The 14,588-nt window shown below is 41.2% G+C and overlaps 1 protein-coding gene across 1 annotated transcript in view; it reads right to left on the reverse strand.

The window, feature by feature from the left end:
* Positions 1–14,582, reverse strand: part of CTNNA1 (catenin alpha 1) — a 172,265-nt gene extending 157,683 nt beyond the window's left edge. The window contains exon 1 of the mRNA XM_040622383.1: positions 14,477–14,582. The gene's annotated coding sequence lies outside the window, so the exon portion shown is untranslated. The remainder of the gene's footprint in view (positions 1–14,476) is intronic.
* Between the last annotated feature and the right edge of the window lie 6 nt (positions 14,583–14,588).

Below are 14,588 nucleotides of genomic sequence, written 5' to 3' on the forward strand. Positions count from 1 at the left end.
CTCAGACCCCTCCCCTGGTCCTTAACTCATATTAGCTTTATGTTGCCTATCTTCAGAATTTCCATGTCTGTGTAGATTCCCCTTAAGTACAATTTGATTTTTTTTCTCCCACTAATTTGTCTAATGTAAATTTGATTGATAGTCCAGGTAGAAGGATCTTGAAGGGTAGAGGAAATTTTTCTACCCCAACAGTACAAAAGGAAACAGGTGCTTTACAAGAGAGAAACATCGCAGATGCTAATTAATCAAGTGTTTAAACTTGGCATCACCACCAGTAGAACAATGTGACAACTGTTGAAATGCCCTCAGAAAGGAACATCGTCACATGCATAGTACTGCCAAAAATGGAACCAATCAGACCAATCCAAACTACAGAGTAAAATCAGCCTAAACTATTCCCAACAGTGTCAAGGGTAGGAGTGGGTGGGAGGAGACAAAAACTCTCTCAAGAGATATGACAACTAAACACAGTATGTGATCTTTTATTGATTATTGCATTTATTTTAAGGTTTTATTTATTTGAGAGGGGGGACATATGTGCAAGTGCACACACGAGGTGGGGGGAGGGCAGAGGAAGAGGGAGAAGCAGACTCCCTGCTGGGCAGGGAGCCCAACGTGGGGATCAAACCCAGGACCCTGGGATCATGACCTAAGTTGAAGGCAGACGCTTAATCGACTGAGCCACCCAGGCACCCCTGATTCCTGGATTTAAAAAAAAAAAAGCTATTAAAAAACATCACTGGGACAGCTGCTCAAATTTAATATGAATATGCACTATAGCATAAGATCAGTTATTTCTGGGAATCCTGTAAGGCAAATTCTGACTCAGTTAGGTCTGATGAGGAAAGATGGGGTTCGAAGCCAACAGCAAAGAAAGAATTCTTGAGGCCTCTTCAGTGCAAAAAGGTGGTTTTATTAAAGTATGGGGACAGGACCCATGGGCAAAAAGAGCTGCACTGGGATTGTGAGGATTGGCTGATTATATATTTTCAAGTTGGGAGGGGGTTAGGGATAGCATAAGCCTCTAAGGAACTTTCGAAGCAAGGTTTACAGGACCTTGAGGGGGCTAGCTATTGTTAGGAAAAGGTCATTTAATTTCTCTTTTGCTTTTGTCTCCTCCATCAGGTCTAGGGTAGGACATCAGAGCTGGCATTTCTCCCAAGTTACCAGAGAGAACTGAAAGGGTTCTTAGACCACTCTTAAAAGGAATTATGTTGGGGCACCTAGTAGCACAGTCAGCCGGATGCAGCTGCCTTTGGCTCAGGTCATGGTCCCAAGGTCCTGGGATCGAGCCCCACATCAGGCTCCCTGCTCAGTGGAGAGTCTGCTTCTCCCTCTCCCTCTGCTGATCCTCCTGCTTGTGTTCTCTTGCTCATACTCTCTTTCTCAAATACATACATACATATATACATAAAAAGGAATTATGTTACTTCTATCAATGTAAAATGTCTTGTGTGATATTGTAGTTAGGTAAAGGCAATGTCCTCATTGTTAGGAGTTACTTGCTGAAATACCCTGGTATCTGCACTTTACCTTCGAATGCCTCAAAAAAAAAGTTCATATAGAGTAACTGAGCAAATATGAAAAATGTTAACAACTGGTGAATTCAATTAACTAATCAAGTGCTTACTCTATTAATCTTTCAACTTTTCTGTACATTTGAAGATCTTCGAAGAAAAAAAAGTTGGGGGAAAACTCAGTCTAGACAAGAAAATAGTTACAATACAAAAGAAAATAGTTACAAAACATCAGTGCACAAGAGAATCACCCAGGAGGGAGTCCCCAAAAGGTGAGGGAGTCCTTACTGAGGATCTGTTGTACAAGACAGGGGAAGGCAACTGGTTCAGGTTATAGGAGGGGACAATAGCACCAAAGAACTTCGAAGCCTTCTAAAAACAAGCATGAGTGAAAAACAGAAGATAAATATTTAAATGGCAAAAAATAAAATAAAATAAATGGCAAAAAGTAAGGTTTAAAGATGAGCAAAGAAATTCAGAGGCATTACATCTTTGGTTTTTAATCTTTCCTAACTTAAAAATACTTTGGGCCCACTCTATTCTTACTGCTTATAATACTACCTGAGAAATGCTAAAACCCCACCCACCCATTCACCCACCCAAAAAAACAAAGCAGCAAACCCCACCTGCTCAGAGCTACCATAGGAAAGGCCACAAGTGGCCAGAGAAGCATTTCCCCAATCCAAAGGACTTCTGCCCACAAGCAACTGAAGAGTTAAGTTCCTCAAACTCCACAGGCCACAAGGTAAGCATTTACCTCCCAATTTATTCCCTCTTCGGCTTTCCCCATTTCTGCTGACCAAAGTTCCACCAAACCAGCTGCTCTAGAAGGGGACTCCAGGCCCCTCTAGGATCCTCTTCCCTCTCCCTCTTCTGTACCTCAGTAAATACCTCACTCTACTAACCCTCCTGTTTCAGGGCTCTGGCCTGGTTCCTGGTTTAAAATATCTACGAGTCTTCTTATTTCCAATCATTATCCAGACAGCCTCACTTATCATAGAGTCTACTCCCCCCTGAAGAAAATGAGGGACTGCTTCCCCACCACAAATGGGATGAAGCCCAAACTCCTATAAACAAACCTGACCGGCACTAGCCCAACAGACTCATCACCTGCATCCACTCTGTGAAACTTCTCCAATGCACATGCATGTGTCCAGACCTTTGTATTTACCCTTTTTCTGCCCAGAGCACCTTTCTGACTTTTCCATGTTCCTTCAGGACTCACACAAATGTCCTCTCATCCTACAGAAAGTGCTGTTCCCTCTTTTCTGGGTCCCTCCAGCACTTCACAAGCATCTCCATTACAGCACTTACCACACAGCACTAGGTCAGCGCATCTGTCTCCCAGGAAACTGGGAGCTCCCCTTTGAACACAGGGACCATGGCTTTCTTGAGCACGATAATTTTCACCTAACAACAATCTATAAATGATCAACAACTGGCCTGATGGTTTAAGGTTTCATCTAGCAACAGTGACACTTGTGGAAGAAGTAAGAAATGTCTCCCTCCGGGTGCTTGGGTGGCTAGGTAGGTTAAGCATCTTGATTTTGACTCAGGTCCTGGTCTCAGGGTCCTAGGATCAAGCCCCATGTCAGGCTCCACACAGGGGGGCGGGGGGGTGGTGTCTGCTTGAGATTCTCTCCCCTCTCCCTCTGCCCCTCCTCCCCCACCCCTGCTCACTTGCACAAATTCTAAAATAAATAAATCTTTTTAAAAAGTCTGTTATAAATTTAGCAAAAATAGATATAGATTGATAATTCTTACCTACCAGTGATATTACTAAGGTTAATAATCCCATTAGTTTGTAAACTCTTGAGGTTAGCAATGGTGACTTATAAATTCTTAATATCTCCCCCAACACCTGCTTTAAAAGGCAGACTTTTAATAAGTGTGTACTGCATTTAACTGAAGCTTTCCCACTGTAACTGAGATACAGCAAACTAAAGGCTGCCTTTGACCCTGACTCAGTAAAGACACCTAGAAAACATTACATCTTTCACTGGTCTTAATGACTCCAAAGAAGCTTAAATTTCTCTCAAGTTTTGCCATCTTCCACTCCCTTGGTTTTTTTTCCCCTCCTCCCAAGGGATCAAGCTCACATTTCACTTAGCCACTTCTCTGCAAAATGACAGGTTTCTAAAGATATACTTCAAAGCCAGACCACAGCTTTTCTGAGAACATGATGACCCCAGGTCCAAGGAAGCAAGAAAATGATAACAGATGATTTTAAGAAAGGTTTGCCAATTCAGAGATCCCCAGGAAGAGAAAACCCCACGAACACTGACAAGTAACTTACCCTTTCAGCTTCTGCCTTACTCACTGCACTATCAGTTTTCACAAACCATGATTAAGAGTCTAGATTAACATTGAAATATTTAACATAATGAAATATTCAACATACCATGGGAGAACAGTAACAATGCATCTTTGCTTGGAAAGAAAAGCATGTTTCAGAGCTGCACAAGGTAAATGGACTATTAGCAAAGGCACCTATCTTTCATGTCACTTGAAATGGGCCACACTGAATGCATTTCCTGAGTTATGACAGCACTTTCAGTTTCAAGAACAGTCTGCAGTCCTACCTGGTTACTAAACCAGTACAGGATTATGTAACCTGATAACTAGACAGGCTTCTAACTCACATCTTCAACTCATAATGCCAAGTATTAAGCAGAAAACCAAAGCAATAAAACATTTTCAAAATGCAATTGATGGTCCACTTATTTATGATAATATTTACTAATGAAATCTCAGAATAAGATGAGGGAAATGTACAGCTCACTACAATGAAATGTAATAGCCAAAACTAGGCAATCCAGGAAAGAACTAGCCTTTAAATTAGCAATTAAGGAGTATGACCAGTTACTTAACACCAAAACTAAATTGTACTAAATTATTCATTACAAAATTTTAAAGCAAACGATAGTTTGTTTCTTCTATAAAGCCCTAGAAGTCCAAAAAAAAACAAAAAAACCCTTCACAGCATAAAACTATAACAACTTCCACAATGTAGTAGTTCCTGCTCTACCTCTACTACAATTGGAACATGGGACAGATGACAAGAAATTTTAAAAACCAAATCACACTACTCATAGAATACTTGTTCCAAATGATCAATCTGTATTACGAACATTAAAAATAACACTCAAAGTTGCCTTTCAAATCATATTTACATTATATGTATTACTCCAAACTTGAGCCACTGAAAAAGCACAAATTAAATCACAATCAAAAAGTGGGGTTGATAGATGACAGTCCAACAACGAGTAAACAAACGCATGTTAATTTCAAGCTCCATTAGAAATGAGGTTGGGGGCATGCTTGCACATGGAGAGAAAGTTTGACATTATGGGGAAAAAAAAAACTAAAGACGAAAATAATGAACATTTAGAGGTTCCAAGAGAGAAAGGGCAATGTTGAAGTTTTATTCTGAAGCATGGCTATTTCTGCAGACTATGAACTTTCAAAAATGCATAAATTTAGTATAGCGCTCTTGCAAGTGAACAAACAGCAAGAGGCAGGGAAAGTCAAGGCAGACTGTTCACTTCCCCACACTGTTCGGCCCATTCAAGCCAGACCCACATTGTGGGGGGGCTGAGCTGAGCAACACGCTGCAGGAGCAACACCCTGCAGGAGCAACACCCTCAAGGTCTGGAAGCTTGCACACTGGCATCTGAGTGAATTTTAGGAACTGCTGCTCAGGGAGGCTCTCCCAGACGCCTGATGTGTTTAACTTCCATTCTTTTTTTTATTTTATTTATTCATTTGAGAGAGAGAATGAAAGACAGCACAAGAGAGAGAAAGCACAAGCAGGGGGGAGGGGCAGAGGAAGAGGGAGAAGCCGGCTCCCCGCTGAGCAGGGGTTTGATCCCAGGACACCAGTGCCAAGACAAAGGCAGACGCCCAACTGAGCCACCCAGGCATCCCTTCAACTTCTTTTCTTAAAACAGAAGAAACTAATAACACTTAAATCCTCCAATATGTATATTATAACCAAAATTATTTGAATACTCTTTAAAGATGCATCTTCATAGTCACTCATGAGGAAAAAATGATTTGAGCTGAGAAAGCAAAAATAATAACTGGCCTTACATTTTCACTACTTGTTTTACTATATGTCAAAGGTCAAATATACAAAAAACATAGTCTGGAAGAATTTATTTTTTTACCTATTTTACCACTTTTCACATGCAGTAAAATTCACTCTGGTGTACTATTCCATGAGTTTTAACAAACTCGAACAGCTGAGTAATCACCTCCACAATCAAGATATATAAAAGTTAAATGAATTTAGATATTTTCAAAACAGCATGTACATACAACTGAACCACAGAATGTAAATGTACAAAATATTACTAGCTTCAAGAGCTAATTTGGCATCAGCTTAATACAAAGCTACAGTAATCAAAATAGTGTGGCACCGGCATAAAGACAAACATACAGACCAACAGAACAGAACAGACAGTCCAGAAACAAATGCTCACATTTACAGTCAAATGATTTTCAACAAGGGTGTCAAGACCATTCAAAGAGGAAATGACAGTCTTCTCAACAAATGGTACAGAGTAAACTGCATATCCACATGTAAAAGAATGAAGCTGGATCCTCACCTGTTATCATACAGAAAAACGAACTCAAAATGGACCAAAGACCTAAATGTAAGAATTAAAACTATAAACTCTTAGAAGAAAACACAGGGCAGAAGTTTTATGACACTGGATTTGGAAATGATTTCCTGCATACGGCACCTAAAGGAAGAAGTAAATTGGACTTCATCAAAGTAAAAACTTTTGTGTATCAAAGGACATCATCCACAAGGTGAAAAGGCAACCCAGAGAATGGAAGAAAATATCTGTAAGTCATATATGTGATAAGGGATTAATACTCAGAAAATCTAGAGAACTCCTAAAATTCAACCACAAGAAAACAAACAACCCGACGATGTGCAAAGAATTTTGAGTAGAAATACAGGGATGTCCAATAAACACATGAAAAGATATTCAACATCACCAATCATTAAGGAAATGCAAATCAAAACTACAATGAAATACCACTTCATACTCATTACAATGGCTACCATCAAAAAAAAAAAAAAAGAAAATAACAAGTGTTGTCAAAGATGTGGAGAAATTAGAGCCCTTCTGTATGACAGTTCCTCAAAAATTAAAAATTAATATACCATATAAGCCACGTTGATAAAGCATAACTAGACATTTTTATTTTTTTAAACATTTTATTTATTTATTTGAGAGAGCGAGAGTGCACAGGGGTGGGGGGGATGCAGAGGAAGAGGAAGAAGGAGACTCCCTGCGGATTAGGGAGCCTGACATGGGGCTTGATCCCAGGATCATGACCTGAGCTGAAGGCAGACAGACACTCACCCCACAGGGGCCCCTACAAATTTTTTGTAAAGAGTAGCAAACCTTTTCCCCAGAAATTCCACTTCTAAGAAGTTACCCTCAAGAAATAATCAAGGATGGGCAAAAGATGGGGCACCTGGGTGGCTCAGGTTGTGATCCCCGGTTCTTGGGATGGAGGAGTCCCGCATCAGGCTCCCTGCCCCTTGGGGAGCCTGCCTCTCCCTCTCCCTCTGCAGCTACCCCTGCTTGTGCTCGCTCTCTCCCTCTCTAATAAATAAGTTAAATCTTGAAAAAAAAAAAAAAAAAAAGGTTGGGCAGAAGATTTAGCTACAGTAAAACAACTCTGGAAGCAAACTAAATGTCTAACAGAAGGCTGATTAAAAAGGAGCTACATAATGGAATAGTAGGGGATCATTAATATGCTGTATTAGTATTGTGCAATTAATCATATGTCATCAGTTCTAAAGCATCATATTTCACATTTTTATTTTTTCACATTTTTAAAAGTCTCTAAAATCTGGATGTGTCTTACAGTTGAGGTGATTGCCTAGTTTATTTGGCAGTTCTTTTTTCTAAGTGATACACAAAATAAAGGTTAATCTTAGCCTACTAATAGGGGAAATGTTCATATTATGATAAATGGACAGGTTACAAAAGAGCACATAAAATAGAAACTAATTTTTATAAAAGTTACAGACAATACATGTTTAGAAAAAAAGATTAGAAGTATACCAAAATGTTAGCAGTATTTATCCCTAGGTGCTATGAGCTTTATTACAAAAAAGCTTCAATAAACTGGATGTAAAGTCATGCCTCCACCCCCGGCACAGTCCTATATATACCATATGTATACTACTATAATCCATTATTTATTAAAGAGTATCTGCTATGGGTTTAGAAATAAGTCAGGTATCAGAGGAGTCAAAGATTCAGAAGAAAGTAATTGCCCTGAAGAAGCTCAGCATCTAGCAAAAGAATTTATGGTCTAGAAGAGTCTAAAGGAAGGTAAACCAACAATTTAATGCTATTTAAATATGAACTAGTTCGCTAGTTTTACTTGTAAGACAACCGACTTAATATGGATAAAAACATTTCCTGTTCAGGATTCTGTAACTGAAAGAATAAATTAGCATTTTATCACATTAGAAGTTAAAATAAATATCCTTTATAAATTCTCTTATCCATTACACAGATGATGAAGTTCAAACTCTAAACTATCCAGTTGGGACTCAAGATTAAAAACTTCTAAAACGCATTATCATTGTAATTCGTGAGACAGACATAATCAATGACAAATCAGCAACAGCAGGAACCACTCTAAACATAACTCTTTACTGTTTATTAACAACTTTTAAAAATTACATTTAAAAAAAATTTTCCCTACTTTTTCCTTGTTCACCATGCCTTCACTGTGCTGGAGGGTGAAGTGCCTAGAATAGTAACTTAGTTCCTGCCCTCAAGGTATCCACAGTTTAGCCAAGGGGATTTAAAAAAAAAAAAAGGAGAAAAGCTCCATGGCACTGGATTTGGCAATGACTTCTTATATATGACACCAAAAGCACAAACAGCAAAAGAAAAAAAACAGATAAACTGACCTTAATCAAAATTTAAAACTTGTGCATCAAAGGACATTATCAATAGGGTGAAAAGGCAACCCAAAAACTTGCGAGAAAGTATTTCCAAATCATATACTTAAAAGGGACTAATACCCAAAACGTATATCCACTACTGGATACTTACCCAAAGAATACGAAAACACTAACTCAAAAAGATACATGCAGCATTATGTTCACTGCAGTATTATTTACAACAGCCAAGTTATGGAAGCAGCCCAAGTGTTGATCGACTGATGAATGGATAAAGAAGATGTGGTGGGTGGGTAGGGGTGTGTGTGTGTATGTATATATATGTGTATGTATATATATACATACACACACACACACAATATTACTCAGGGGCGCCTGTGTGGTTCAGCCGGTTAGGCATCTGCCTTCGGCCTGGGTCACAGTCCCAGGGTCCTGGGATCCAGCCCCACGTAGGGAGCCTGCTTCTCCCTCTCCCTCTGCCTGCTGCTCCCCCTGCTTGTGCTCTGTCAAATGAATAAATAAAATCTTTTTCTAAAATGGAATATTACTCAGTCATGAAGAATGAAATCTTGCCATTTGCAACATGGATGGATCTAGAAAGCATAATGCTAAATGAAATAAGTCAGAGAAAGACAGGTAATACAATGATTTCACTCATACGTGCAATTTAAGAAACAAAGAAAAAAAGAGACAACCAAAATACAGACTCTTAACTATAGAAAACAAACTGATGGTTACCCTCAGAGGAGAGGTAGGTGGGGGGGATGAGTGAAATCAGCAAATGGGTACACTTATTACGATGAGCAATGTATAGAATTGTTGATCACTACACTGTATAGCTGAAACTATAACACTTTATGTTAACTATACTGGAATTTTTAAAAAATCCAGAACAGAGGCACCTGGGTGGTTCAGATGGTTAAGCAACTGCCCTGGGCTCGGGGCATGATCTCCCGGGTCCTGGGATCTGGAATCGGGCTCCCAGCTCAGCAGAGTCTGCTTCTCCCTCCCACTCTGCCTCTCCCTTTGCTCATGCCTGCTCTCTTTCCTTTCTCTATCTCTCTGTCACAAATGAATAAATAAAATCTTTTTTTTTAAAAAAGGGGAAAAAATAAAAATAAGTAAAAATCCAGAACATATAAAGAACACCTACAACTGAACAACAACAAAAAAGCAAACAACCCAATTAAAACTGCCAGAGGACTTGAACAGAGATTTCCTCAAAGAAAATATACACATGGCCAATAATCACAAGAAAAGATGCTCAACATCACTAATTAGAGAAATGCAAATCAAAACCACAAAGAAATATCACTTCACTTCCATTAGGATGGCTGTTTTTTAAAAAAAGAAAGAAAATTTTTAAAAAATTTTTTTAAATCCAGAAATAAGTAATAAAAAAATTCAAAAGAAAAAAGAAAGAAAATAACAAGTGTCGGTGAGGATGTGGAGAAACTGGAACCTTCATACACTGCTAGTAAGTATATAAAATGGCACAGCTACTACAGAAAATAGTATAGCAGTTCCTAAAAACTATAAGCATAGATTACCTTATGACCCACAAATTCCACTTCTGGGTACATACCCAAAGGAATTGAAAGCAGGGGCATACACATGTACTTGTACACCCATGTTCATATCAGCATTATTAACAGCCAGAAAGTGGAAGCAACCACAGTGCCCACCAACAGATGAACAGATCCTAGAGTATCATTCTGCCTAAGAAAGGAAGGAAATTCTGACACATGCTACAACACGGGTGAACCTGGATGGTAATACGCTAAGTAAAATAAACCAGTCACAAAAGAACAAACACTGTATTATTCCACCTACATGAGGTGCCTACAGTAGCCAAATTCAAAGAGAAAGTACAATGGTGGCTGCCAGGGGCTGAAGGGAGACAACATGGGGAGTTAATGTTTAATGTATATGGAGTTTCGGTTTTGGAAAATGAAAAAAAGTTCTGGATATGGGTGGCGGTGATGAGAGAACAAAAATATGAATGTACTCAATGCCACTGAAGTGTATACATAAAAATGGTTTAAATGGTAAATTCTGTTACGTGTATTTTACCACCACCACAACACACACACACACACACACACACACACACACACACACACACACAAAAAAAAACAGGATAGGGAGTGAGAATGTCACAGTCAGAGGCAAATTTTAGAATTTCTGGTAAATTAAAGATCACTTTCAGCAATGACGATAAATGTCTCAATGGAAAAATCACATTAAGCAGCCTTCATAAATAGATGGCATTTGTGTAGAGAAGGATGAGGCACCCCAGTACGAATGCCTGGCAGGTACAGAGGACATGTAGCAACAATTTACAGTAGGAAATGAAGTTGAGAGGCGCCTGTGAGCGACTCTTGGTTTCGGCTCAGGTCATGATCTCAGGGTTTTGAGATATGCCTAGCATCAGGCTCTACGCTAAGTGGGGAGACTGCTTGAGGATTCTCTCCCTCTCCCTCTGCTCTCGCCCCCACCCCGCCCCGGCACATTTTCTCTCTCTCAAATAAATAAATCTTAAAACAAACAAACAAACAAAACTGAATGAAAGAAAGAAAATGAAGTCGAACAAATTAACTTAGAGCCAGAATTTTGAAGGTCTTGAACATCAACCTAAGAGTCTGATCAGTTCAGCAAGGAGATAGCAGTAAGTGTCTCCAATGAACATGAGCACCGCTTAGTGTAAAAGACTGAAAGGTGGAGGGGAAGATAGGAAAACATTAAACTAACTGTGGCAAACACTAACTGATCAACCATAGTGTTTCCAAATCTCAGATTAAAAACTGAAGGGAGCAGAGGGACAGGTGGTGACCTGGGATTCCTGGAGAACTGGTTGATAATTTACTGTTTCTTGGCTTAGACAGTGGATGTGCATGGTCTTCACTCAAACACAGCATTAGGCAGGTACTCTTAGGATCTGAGCACTCTTCTACAGGTATATCATACTTAAATTTTAAAAAGTTTTGTCAAAAATAAAAGCCCAGGCCCCATTTCCAAGAAACCCCCAGCTGGGAGGAAGACATACATAAAAATATTTACCAAACAGTATAAAAGATGCAACCACAGAATATGTACAAGCTACCCAAGAAGCACTGAGTTCTAAGAGAAAACCCAGAGGCAGTGACATCTAAGGTAGGTTTTAAAGAGTAAATGAGTTTGTCAGAAAGATGAAAAAAGAGAGCAGCTCCAGGCAAAGGAAAAAGTATGAAAAAGGCACCAAAGAAAACAAAAATAGAACAATTTATCCAGAGAACTACAAGTAGTTTCAATTAAACAAAGATAGGAAGATAATCTAAACTGTAGTGGAAGTAGAGAAAACAGAAAAAAGGAATTAATGTAACATGAACACCGGATGGAGAGGATTTCATCTCTGATTAGATATGGGTAGAAAAGGAAGAAGAATAGAACGAAGATGGTTTTCAAGTTGAGGCTCTCCATAATCCGACTAATGCCTCATCCGTCACAGTTCCACACACAAGCTAGACTCCAGACGGGAAAGACTCTCTTCGTCCTTCATTCAACAGTATCTAATTTGCCCTCCAGGTCAAGGACCAGGTCAAAGACTAAGGCTATCAAAGGGCTTACAGGCCCACTTCGTAGCAGAAAAGGCAAACAGGGACATCAATAATTTAAGGTACAGTATAATGGGGTACACCTCCTGGTGAGAAGAGGTTTGCTATCAGAAAGGAAAGCCCTATCTCGAGTCATGAGATATGACTAAGAGCTCATCACAAAAGGGACAGAATACAACTGACCAGTGGCCGGGGGGGGGGGGGGGGGGGATAACTGAGTTAACAACCGTTATAGATAAGCCTAGGCCCCTTACATCCAATTCATATTTAAGTCCTGTCTCATTTCCCCAAAATACAGTTCCCTTCATCCGCACCACCTCACTCCCACCATTTTCCTTTAAAATATCAGATCACAAAACTCCCCACGATGGCTTCATACAGATCTTAGAATAAGATCCAAATATATGACCTGGTATTCCCTGGTAATCTCATGTGAGGCCTTCTCCCCACCCCAAAACTGTTCAAGCTATACAGGTCTTAGGTCTCAAAACACATGAAGTTCATTCCTGTCTCAAGACCTTTACACAAGCAGAGGACCCCGTTTCTTTGGTCTAGATCTTCACCACCACTACACACTACCCACCCGCAACAATGAGGTCTGTCATGTCTCAGGCTATTACTTTCTCAAAAAATTCCAGGATCCTACCAGTTATTGCTGATCTCCACATATGGTTTAGGTTTCCAGAAAAGAAAGGTATCTCATTTTGGGCGTGGTGAGTTTGAGAAGCCCCTAGGACACAGAGCTCTCTGGTGCACAGGTGAGACAGATATGTTAGAAAAAATCTTGGGTATGAGTAGATGGAAAGAAAAAAAAACAAAACAAAACCGAGAAGCAACAGCCAAAAATATAAGGAAAATCAGAAGACTCATGTCATAATCCCACCAATTCCTATTCCCTTTTATACCTCCTCACTGACAAAACCCTATCACCTTTCATCCAGTTCAAACGCCACCCCCTCCCAGAGCCTTTCTGGACTTGTCCAAACAAAATGTATTAGGCCCCTCTCCATGCTTCCACAAGTTTTTCCCTATCATTGGTAGTATACAAGATATGACCCATGTACACCCAGTACTATCATGGCACTTATAACAGTCTGCCTTGCACTACACCTGGGGTATAAGCCTGCCCTACATTGCACTGAGCTCTTGGGAGCACAGCCCGTATCTTAAATCATCCATGGGCCCTTAAAAAATAGTGGATAAAAATTATTTAACTTAATACAAGTCAAGAAAGGTAAATAAGCAGAGGCTATGGATAATTTATTTCGTCTTGTAAAACAAAATAACATATCCTCATTAATTTAACTTACACTTTCCTAAAGTAACATAAACCTGTACAGTCATTTCAAAAGTCACTGCTAAACAAAATATCCTCTCCTGGAAATGCTTACCCTGTTGCAACAATACAATGATGTAACCGTTTCCTTCAACATAAATACGAAATGCCCTTAATTTAGTTGGGAGATTTCATGTATCTACTCTTCTAAATTGTAAATTCTGTTCAAAACAAACACCAAAAAAATGTTCCAAAGACGCAGGAGGACATAAGAGAGTGTCTGCCAATCCTGGTTTGAGCCAACTGCCGCCTGCATTGTTGGGAAGCCATTCCTGCCAAGCCAGGGTCAGGCATTCAGTCCACATTTTTTCCAACAAGTGCTTCACACACGCACAGTCCTTTAAAAGTCAACAAGAAAGAGTCCAACGCCCCCCGGGAAAACGAGGACTAACCATAGTGAAGCGCGTCCTATCAACCAGCACAAGAAGTCTGAGTAATTTCACAGCAAAGGTTAACTCGGTACACGCCAAAAGTCCACTCGGGTGTGGCGCACCTTCCCAGCCAGACCCGGTCAGAGAAAGGCGGCACCCCACTCGCACCTTCGCCGGGACCCGGGCGTGCGGGAGCGCGGGCTCAGCCAACCTCAAGTCCACCAGACCGCCAAGTTTCGATGGCGGGGAAGGAGGAGGAGGGTGAGACCACGGAAACCACAAACCACAATCACTTCACAGGAAAGCTCAACTCCCCGCCACTCCCGCACCGGAAACAGCGCGCAGGCTCCTCTCCACAGGGTAGGCGGCCGAGGGGGCTCGGCGCGGGCCTGGCGCGCGCACCGAGTCGGCTGGGACAAAGTTTAGAAACCGGGAGAAACTTTCCCGAGAGGAAGCGCCGCGTCGGCGCGGGGCCTGCCGCTCGCTCCGCTCCAGCCTCCACGGCCCCTCAACTTCCCGAGAGCCAGGAAGCGCCGGCCCCGCCCGCCGGGCCAGAGCGCAGGCCAGGGGCCCCGCACGGGCAGCGGGCCGGACGCCGCACCGCAGCCCGCCAGGAGCCCAATTCAGGGCAGTGTCGCGGAGAAGCCCGCGGCCCGCCCGCACGCAGGAGGAGCCCCTCAGCCCCGAGCCCGCGGTCGCCTGAAGAGAGTTACCTGCGGCGAGAGGGGCGAGCACAGGAAGATTCCCGAGGCCCGAAGCCGACGGCCACCGCTTTGTCTCCCTCCAGTCGAACTCCGAGGAGGAAATGGGCCGCCAGGCGCCCCC

Source organism: Ursus maritimus, unplaced genomic scaffold (genome assembly GCF_017311325.1).
Source record: "Ursus maritimus isolate PB19 unplaced genomic scaffold, ASM1731132v1 scaffold_5, whole genome shotgun sequence".
NCBI classification, from domain to species: Eukaryota; Metazoa; Chordata; class Mammalia; order Carnivora; family Ursidae; genus Ursus; species Ursus maritimus.